Below are 10,663 nucleotides of genomic sequence, written 5' to 3'. Positions count from 1 at the left end.
ACGTAGTAGTGGACGGTTTTGACAAAAGTGAATCCTGCAACTCCCATTGGAAGAAGCTATGTTCTTTTTGAAAGTGTTGTATGCCGAAGAAATGTGCCTTTTTAAAATTTCAAATGATAAACATATCCTACTACTTATTGAAAAGTTTTACTATAGACTCATCTATATTCTTACTTGAAGTAGGCTATGTGCTTATTTTTATTTTCACAGAAGTGTAAAACTTAGCATTTGTGTGTTATTATCCTACGTACGGAGTATTCATGAAAAATCAAGTTTTGAATTTTTAACATTATCATCCCAAATTCATATTTTGCCAGGTGCTTTACAACAATAGTATCTATTTATGGAATTAATTTCAAAATTTTAAAATATGTACTTTTTGAAAATTTTTGAATATTTTGATTTTGAAAAAACAATTCTGTATTAGCCTATATGATGTTGTATACCGAAGGAAATGGCATGAAAAATATTGTACCTTAACGAGCTCTCTATCTCAATCAGGAGAGCTACAATTCCAATTTTAAAATTCATTGAACATGCTATTTTGGGGATTTTTTTCGAACTTTACATAGCCCCATCTTCAATACCAATTGAGATATACAGTTGAAATTTGGTATTTTTCTTAGTCTATCTAGAGGTCATCTGAGTACCAGATTTCATTAAAATCTGAAATGGTGACGTTAAGTCACTGCGTTGAATTGATATGGAATGACTCTGCAGGGAAAATATCTTTAAGCACAAAATACTGTAAACACGTAAGATAACAACTCAAATCCACAGTTCGATCAAATATAATGTAGCAGAGTCCAATTTAGAGAAGCTTCGTCCCCCATCATAAGGGACTAATTAGGAGGGGAAGTCAAAAAGTAAAGGGTCTTGCAATTTCTCAAACTATTTTTGGTAACACTGATAGTATCCAGCGCTGAATTAGTGTCTGCAACACATCTATGCAACGTGTCATTCTTATTCCGGCGTTAGTCGTTGGAGTGTAGCAGACCGTTAAACATGGCAGCTCCATTGTCGATCTGCACCAAGGAGGAAATGAGGGCACTGATTCGCTTTTAGTTTGCAGAAGGTGTTAACCGCTTCGGGATCCTATGGTACAATTTGTACCATATGCACTTTTCATGGTACATTGCGTTATTTCTCTTCTATTTGAGCTTTTTCGTCCGGTTTTTTTTTTTTTGTTTGTTTGTTTTCCAAGTCCAGAGGCCTTGCAGAAGACATTACGTATGGTTTCAAACCGTCCTGCGTCCAGACATAGGAGGTGATGACGTCATAAGTCAAAAATTTCTTTTCTCATTTTCTAAGCGTATGTTCAATATTTTTTGGCGGGCTTATTTTTCTACGTAGAAGATTGAAATTTTGCACAAACATTCAGTCCACGGAGTAGTATTTACCAGATTTTTTGTTCCGATGTCAGTGCTAAAACAGGGGGGAACCAGAGGGGCAAAGGGATTTTTTTACCCCAAAAATCCCGTTTTTCGTCATTTTCCCGCCTTACATACATGATAGGACCACGTGAGTCATACCGTCTGAAAGGCAGTTCCATTCTGAAGAGAACGACGGTCGAATTCTTATCCTAGGGTAATTAGGGATGTCTCAGGGAATTTTTAAAAAATATACTTCTATATAGGGTAATATGGGGCATTGTCGGTGTATATATTTTTTGGCGGGCTTATTTTTGAACGTAGAAGACTGAAATTTTGCACAAACATTTAGTCCACGGAGTAGTATTTACCAGATTTTTTTGTTCCGATGTCAGTGCTAAAACAGGGGGGAACCAGAGGGGCAAAGGGGTAAAAATAGAGATTTTTTACCCCACAAATCCCGTTTTTCGTCATTTTCCCGCCTTACATACATGATAGGAACACGTGAGTCATACCGTCTGAAAGGCAGTTCCATTCTGAAGAGAACGACGGTCGAATTATTATTCTAGGGTAATTAGGGCCGTCTCAGTGAATTTTTATCCAAATATACTTCTGTATAGGGTAAAAGTGGGGCATGGTAGGGAAATTTTTTCTGGCGGGCCTATTTTTTCACGTAGAAGATTGAAATTTTGCACAAACATTCAGTCCACCGAGTAGTATTTACCAGAAGTTTTTTTCCGATTTCTGCGTAAAAACAGGGGGATCCAGAGGGGCAAAAGTTGAAAAAAGGGAAAATTTGCCCCCCAAAATCCCTTTTTTTCAGGAATTTCCCGCCTTAGATACATGATGGAGACATGTGAAAGGTACCGCCTGAAAGACAGTTCTATTCTGAAGAGAATGATTGGCGGATTATAGTCCTAGGGTAATTAGGGATGTCTCAGGAATTTTTTTCCCTGAGATCATAGTGTTTTATGGTACTTTGGGGCATTGTGGGAATTTTTGATAAAAATTCGCCCGCCCTTACTATTCAAGATAGAAACTTGAAATTTGGCACACACATTCAGTATACCAAGTACTATTTATCATATTTTTTTTATAGCTACGATCACACAGGGGGGGTCCAGGGGGGGCCAAAGTTCAAGAAAAAATTTTCCCTCCAAAATTTTCATTTTGACATTTTTTTCCGCTTCTGGTATATGGTATGAGCATGCAAGTGGTACCATTCGAAAGCCAGCCCTATTCTGAAGAGAATGAGGTATGAACTATGATCCTAGGATAAATAGTGAGGATACAGTAGCTGCTTGACTGAAAGTCTAAAAAATAGCCCAAAAAGCCAGGATCCGGAAAGGGTTAAACCTGTGGAAATTATTCGTCAAATGCAATCGCAGTATGGTGACAGCTGTTTATCGTGAAGGAAAGATCGGGCAGGCCACTGACGTCAACGACTGAGGACAATTTGGAAGTCGTTGAGGGTATAGTGATGGAAAACAGACGAACCACAGTGGACGAAATCACCAATACTTTACATATCAGTCATAGTTCAGCATATTTTATCTTACACAACAGAATAAATTTTCGGAAAGTGTGTGCAGAAGTCATTGATGCAGTGCAAAATTGGTTACAGGGGCAACCAAAAAACTTTTTTTCCGACGGAATCAAAAAACTTGTGAAACGTTGGGAAGAGTGCGATGAAGTGCAGGGAGATTATACAGAAAAATAATGTATGTTTCAGTTTTCTATCATTAGAATATATGTACCTTTTCTCAAGTCCCTTTACTTCTTGACTTCTCCTCGTATTACCTATTTTTTTCCTTGTGGTACAAAAAGCTACATCCACGTTTTAACGCTTATGGCACTACTCCTTTCTCTTCTTTTCCTTTACATAATAATTTACTGTATGAAGCAGAAAATCGACATTACGATTAATTACTTAAAAAAAAAAAAAAAAAAATATGGACAAAATAATTTATCGCCCTTTATCCCAAACTGAAAACTAAGAAACACGTTCTGTACTTCTGAATAAAAAGGAAAGGCTAAATAAAGCCTATATTTCTAAAATTAGATATTAAAATAGCCGTAAATCGAAGGCCTTATCCTTGTTATTAGTACATTCCAAATCATGTAGTTCTGAAGGCCTCAGACTACACCACTATTTTAATATCTAATTTTAGAAATACAGGCTCCATTTAGCCTTACCTTTCAACTTTACGAAATACAAAACTTGTGCATTAGTTTTTAGTTCGGAACAAAAAGCGATTAATTATTTTCACTTTAGTCTTTTTTCCCTATTAACTAACTTTTTTCTACTTTTCAGTGTATAGTATGAACTACGAAGAATCTAATTAAATGAAAAAAATAATAATAAAACGCAAATTAACTACTGATGTTAAAAAATCTTACAAATTCCAAAAAAAAATTTCCAAGCATAAGTTAACTAATTAACTTTCTACACATATCACAATAATATTTATGAAACAAATTGTACTAACGTAGTTAACTACTAATAAAAACTTATTTGTTTCAAAAGGAAATACTGGTACCATCCATCACAATATAAAATAATATGATCAAGTTAATGTTTAACTTAATGGTTTACCAATACTATTTATGAAACAAACTGTGTCGATTAATTAAAAACTTTACATAGACCGCTCGATCCAGATAATTCTCTCTATAAGCGGGAAACGAATGAGAGTCTTACAAATCGTGGGAGAGAAAAGAACAATTTTAGACATTATTAAGATGAGGAAGAAAAACTAGTTGGGTCATTGGATAAGAAGGAACTATATCATGAGGGGGCATGCTAGAGGATATGGGGGCAGGAAAGAGAGGGAGAGGGCGAAGGAGACTACAATTAATGGACGATATCAAAATAGAAAAGTCGTACGTGAAAACGAAGAGATGAGCGGAAGACTGTGGAGCATGGAAGCTTCTCAGTTGCGGCAAGTAATTTACAAGTAATGGCAGAATACCTATGATGATGATGATGATTGTTATCGACCATCCCTCTCTTTCCCTTCAATTATATCGATCTTGTTTCCTCTCCTTACAATACCCCCCTTTTGGCTTCTCCGTAGTCAGATAAAAACAGAAACATTCGACTTGACTTGACCTGAGTTTAGCGTTACCTTCAGCAGCGAGGCTATATGAGATGTGGACCTACAACTTAACGTAGGATTCGAACAACATGAGAACCCCGGTAGGGACATTTGAAAGGTGGTCACAAAAAGGACCTAACAGACAAAAACGGCATATGGTATTGACAACTACTAGAAAATTTACACTATTACGCAGAAATTTTACTGTACTTTTTCCTTTATTCATACCCCCAAAACTTTGTCTTCCTACTGCTCTACAGTACAGCTATGATACCTGGCTTCAGATTAATTACATGCCTTCTACTTTCCAAAAACACATCCAGAATTGTAGTCCAGCCCTGGTCCTGTCCAAATTTATCCCGGGCTTTCACAAGTGTAAAACCAAACATACATATAACTGAATATAGAAGTTCTTTCATCGACAGTTCACAAACCGATGGGATTTATCAAGTTTCCTTCTCTTCTGAGAAAACATCAAACAAATTTATTGACTGGAAATAAAGAACATATATGGGATGCAGAAAAGTCAGATATAACTTATCTATTATTGCAACATTTAATATACAATAATACACACGGCACAAAAAAATAAATAAATAAATAAATAAATAAATAATAATAATAATAATAATAATAATAATAATAATAATAATGATAATGATGGTCGTATTATAAAGGGTCTTTCCTAGTAAGCTAGGGAAATCGGCCCTTGATCCAAATTGGGTCGTTATTGACCCCAAGTTACTTTTGACCTAAAACTACCCCAAAAAGAAAGTTTCGACCCCTATCCTCAGCACTTACCGAATTATCGTATCTTACATGCTCAAAATTTAATACTTTAAATTCTGGTGTAGGTGGTCCAAACAATTTGAAAGTTTCACAAGTTGTAGATACTGTAAAGGTACATATATATATTTCAAAATTATAAATCGGCTTTATCATTACCTCCGCTGTTGTAATTAGGTGGATACAAAAATCACAAGTTGATATATCGGTATTGCACAATTATACATTTCTGTTCAAGACAGAATGTTTCCTAAACACCTGCAAAGTAGTGAATTTAATCAGTTTCACAAGGGACTCCGGAACACATTGTTCTTCATATAAGACAGGGGTAACCATTCCCTCTTCCATAAAACAGCCATGTAAAACTGGATTAAGGGTAACCAGATTTGGTTCATTGTCTTTTGACCACACAAGTGCTTAAAAGTTCTTGAAGGGCACAAGCGGCTCTTTTAAGTGTTGGTATAAGAGAGCCCCTAGTGGGAGGTAACCTATCTGCAAGAGCATGCTTGGCCGTGAACACTGATCATAGTAATTCTGCAAGTGCTGCTGTTGAGATGTGTGCTAAATAGGGTAAATGCTTCCATGTGATACACAATATTAACAGGCACTGAGTCACTGGTACCAAACTTCTGCAAGGCAATAAGTTCTTCTGTATTCGCTGAAATAAATGATTCGCAGTATAGTAATTTTCTCCTCCTAAACAAATTTCTGATAGAGTCACAACCTGATCTAATAACGCGTCAAATCCGGACAATGCTGAAGCTTTTAGTGCTCTGAGTCATTCAAATGAGTTTTGTGTTGATATTGATTCTCCTGATGATGGCACAAAGATTGTGTTCCGGAAGTCTCACTAGGAAAACTAAAATATCAATGTGTCTTGAGCAAACACTAGTAGCGTATCTGCACCTCTGTCTGTGGTATTACAGGCGTATAGTAAAATTTTTGTGTAGGCTTTCTCTTGACTACTCTTTAAGCAATCTAAAGAGCAATGCGTTGCAGGAACTCCTGTACGCTACGAAACAACACTTTTCTATGCTGCTTTCTCATTGTGACTTAATACTTGGCGTGCAAGGTACGGTTATTTCATCTTTGGTGCAAGTGTGTGACAATAGCTTTTCATATTTATATTCGAACTATGAGTGGTATCACATATTTTCTACTGTGTTGCTACACCTGCATGGAACCTGTTACTTCTAGTAAGATTTTATGTATTTATTTATCGTACATATCGAAAGCAATATAATAATACTGCATATTGCAAGTATTTCCTTGGATCTTTTGCGTGAACATAGCAAGATTTTCACAGGTTTTCACTGCAATGGTTTTATCAAAAGCCTGTACTTCTATTCCGTTCACGATTGTAGCCCCTTTATTAAAAGAGGACTTGATTATTTACCTTGTATTATACAGAGAAGTAAAGGCAGTCGTATAACATACACAATCATTAGCTGTATAAATCGTAAGCTTACTCAGGTAATCAAAACGCAAAAGAACCATTCTGAAATACATTTACGCACTTTTTTAATTCAAGCAATATAGCAATTTTTATTATTTTTTTTCATATCTCAGAAAAGGTTCCAAGTACCAAATTGCTATAAACAGCATTTCGATCTTTATGACTATTCAAAATCATCTATGTAATTGGACGTGACATTTATCTAAGCACTTTCTCGAAATAAAATTCTTTGAAAAAGTCAAATTTTCAATTCCTTTGTAATTCTGTTTCGACTTGTTCGAAACATGTCATATGATGACCTTAGTATTCGACATTAAGGTAATTTGGATGTAAAATACTTACTTACTTGCGTTATTACTGGTATAGAACTTTCCATTTTTTTTTTTTTTTTTTGATCGTTTGTGATACTGTAGCATCATTAGTTTGCAACACTGCATAACAAACACACTATTGTGTTTTCATTTAATATGTAAGTTTGATATATGCAATAACCTGACGTAGTATCATTTGAAAAAAAAATACAACTTTAAGTTGACTTGGTAACACTGTTTATCTAGTTGTATTGCAGTGTATGTCAAACAATGTCCTCCTGTCGATATTTGTATGATACAAAATTTCAGTGTTTTGTATTTATTCGTTTAAAAGTTATAAGGGCGTATCAAGATAATGAGCCACTTTATATGTATGGACAATGAAGTAATAACGGAGAAACCAGAAAAAGGGAGAAAAGCGAAACTTTGCATGAAGCAACTATAAGGAGAAGACATTGTTTTACGTATTAAACAACACCACCCAGTGAACAGTGTTGCCATCCCAATATAAAGTGTTTTTTTTTTCAAATGGCACTACGTCAGATTATTACATATTTCAAATCAACATGTCAAATAACATAAAAAAAACACATTTATTATTTAGTGTTGCAAACTAAAGATGTTACAGTATCACAAATATCCAAAGTTTAGGAGCCTCTATCACATATACAGCACAACAGAGATGAACAGGATAATGCACATCGAAGGTACCTTAGCGTCGGATAAAATGATCATTGTATGACTTGTTTCGAATGAATAGGAACAATGTTACCAGCGCTTGAAAATTTGAATTTTTTTAAAGGCTTTATTTCGAAAAAAAATGCTTAGATAAGTATCATATCTAGTTACTTATATGGTTTTCACTGGACATACTAATTATTTTGCCATTTACAGCACTTCGATATCTCAAACCGTTCCGGAGATACGATAAACATTGATAAAATTTGTAACCCTGCTGAAAATGGTGTATTTGTGAAAAATATTTAAAATGATTGTTGTTCTCCTTTTCTTTTATAGGATTACAGTAACAGTTTTCAGTAGCTGTAATTACAAGTTCTTGCAATTACATGATTTAAGCAGTGTTGCAACTTCAGAAATGTTTATCATAGCTCCGGAACAGTTTGAGATATCGAAGTGCTGTAAACGGCACAAAATAATTTACACATCCATTGCAAGCCACACAAGTAACTAGATATGATACTTATCTAAGCATTTTTTCGAAATAAAAGCCTTTCAAAAAAACAAATCAAATTTTCAAGAGCCGGTAACTTTGTTCCTATTCATTCGAAACAAGTCATACCATGGCCATGGTATCCAACGATAAGGTACTTTCGACGTACATTATCCTGTCCATCTCTATTGTGCTGTATATGTAATAAAGGCTTCTAAATTTTGGATGTTTGTGATATTATAACATCCTTAGTTTGCAACACTGAATAATAAATGTGATATTTTATATTTTTATTTGAGAAGTTGATTTGAAATATGTAATAATCTGACGTAGTGCCATTTGAAAAAATATAACTTTATATTGGGATGTCCACTGTTCACTGGGTGGTGTCGCTTAATAAGTCCCCCCTCTTAAAGTTGCTTCATGCAAAGTTTTGCTTTTCTCCTTCTCTTGGTTTCTCCGTTATCACAGATGATCAAGATAAATTGTCCACCCTGTATATATACAGGGTGGTAGGTAACTTCACCAAAAAACTTTGGGAGGCGGTTCCTTATAGTAGATGAAAGAAAAAAGTTCTAATAAACATGGGTCGAAAATCGTCTCCTTTCAGAGTTATGAACTACCGAAAATTCGAATTATCACGTTTCAAAACGCCCTGGCTTAGAAACTATAGGGCCTATTCCAAGCGGTTTAAAGAATTACACACAAACTGGTATACGATCTATCTAAATATCCGTATTTCAGAATTCACCGGTATCAGCGAAACGAACGCACCACTAGTACTTAATGGAATATCCCTATACTTCAACTTTCTTTTTACAGTTCCTTTCACCGATAACGGAGGATGGTAAAACATAGATGTTTAGATAGAGCACGTACTAGTTCCTGTGTAATTCCTTGAACCGCTTGGGATAGGCCCTATAATTTCTAAGTTAGGAAGTTTTGTAGATTTTTCGAAATTTCAATGGAACATAACTCTGAAAGGAGGCGTTTTTCGGACAATGTTTATTAGAACTTTTTTCTTTCATTTCATATAAGGAATCGCCTCGCAAAGTTTTTCGGTGGAGTTACCTACCACCCTGTATATATATATATATATATATACGGAGCAAGACGTTTGAGCGCGGCCATTTAGGCGCAAAGCAGTTCACGATGAGCTGCTCCGGTGTGGTTGTTCGTTCTTGACTGATCATTGAGAACTGTCATACTGTCATAGAGATTTCATATTCTTATTGGAAATAATGCTGTTCTTCTTATGCCGCCCAATCGTATCGTTCCTTTACGTTAAATATATCATAAAGGACAAACATTTGTTTTAGGGTGTCACAGGATGCCTACAGTAAATTTTATTTGGCCTATTTTTCCTATTTCAATGTCTAGCTAGTGCTATACGTGCCTATTTATATGAAATCTTAAATGACTTTTTATTAATACAATAGAGTATCAACTATCCGGCCTAATGGGCAGATCATATAACAAAAAACATTCAATAAATACTTACTTCCTGGACCACCCATAGCATTAAAAACACTATATTTATTTCAAAACCAGCTCTTATTCGTTTCTTCTGACCTCTTGGTACAGGCCAGAACTTAATAAACACTTCTTATGTTGTGTGCAAGCATTTTAATAATTTATTGTGAAAATGAAAGTATGTACAGTACTGTACACATTTTAAGGTAAATTTAATAATGTCTGACTCAAAAAGTCAAGTATACAGTGCAGTATGAATATATAGCTACATCTTTAAAATAACTAAACATTAACGAAAAACGTACGTCCTTTTATACAAATTACATGTCTTTATTACTTATGTCTTATTTTATTAGAAGGAAATATTCTTTTAAAACTAAGCCGCATAGTACGGAGACCGGATATGAATAGTTTGTACGGTTTCTTCCCATTTCTTTTCAAATGGCAGAGACAAGTTGTGCATGCTTTGCAGAAACTTCGCTGTGTTCAAGATATTATTTTTAGATTTGCAAAATTATCTGTGGAAGTTTTAAAAAATTTCCAGTGCCTATTTTCATATTTTAATGCCTAAAAATCCGGGCTCCAGTTATGAAATACATTATAACATATGTAGGTACGTAAACATATTTAGATAAAAGGTTTTGCGCCCAAATGTCATGCACCCTATATATTATCATGTAATAAGTGAATTATCACTTCGTGCATAAAGTTTTTTATTAACATGGAACAGAATGGACAATTAAAATAATATTTTTCAGTGCGAATATTTGGTACGCGGAAGGTGAGAAAATAGTCAAAGCATCCAAAAGTAAGAATAACCTGAGGCCAAGGTTGTGTGAACTGGAAAATAAACTTTCCCATAACAAGCTATAACATAACACCTAGCTGACCTCGATATGTGCATCTGTGATGTGATCTATTGTTTGCAAGAAAAGTTAAAAAAACAAAATATCTGGTGGACAAATAAACGGATTTTCCGAAACTGAACAGAAAAACAA

General features: G+C 34.8%; 1 protein-coding gene across 2 annotated transcripts in view; it reads right to left on the bottom strand.

Annotated features, from left to right (window-relative positions):
• The window catches only part of LOC145684178 (uncharacterized), a 54,297-nt gene that overhangs the window by 20,500 nt on the left and 23,134 nt on the right, over nt 1–10,663 (bottom strand). The window lies entirely within an intron of this gene.

Source organism: Thermobia domestica, chromosome 4 (genome assembly GCF_964235325.1).
Source record: "Thermobia domestica chromosome 4, izTheDome1.hap1.1, whole genome shotgun sequence".
NCBI classification, from domain to species: domain Eukaryota; kingdom Metazoa; phylum Arthropoda; class Insecta; order Zygentoma; family Lepismatidae; genus Thermobia; species Thermobia domestica.
Note: the sequence above shows the minus strand (reverse complement) of the source record. Positions and strands in the feature narration are given on the sequence as shown.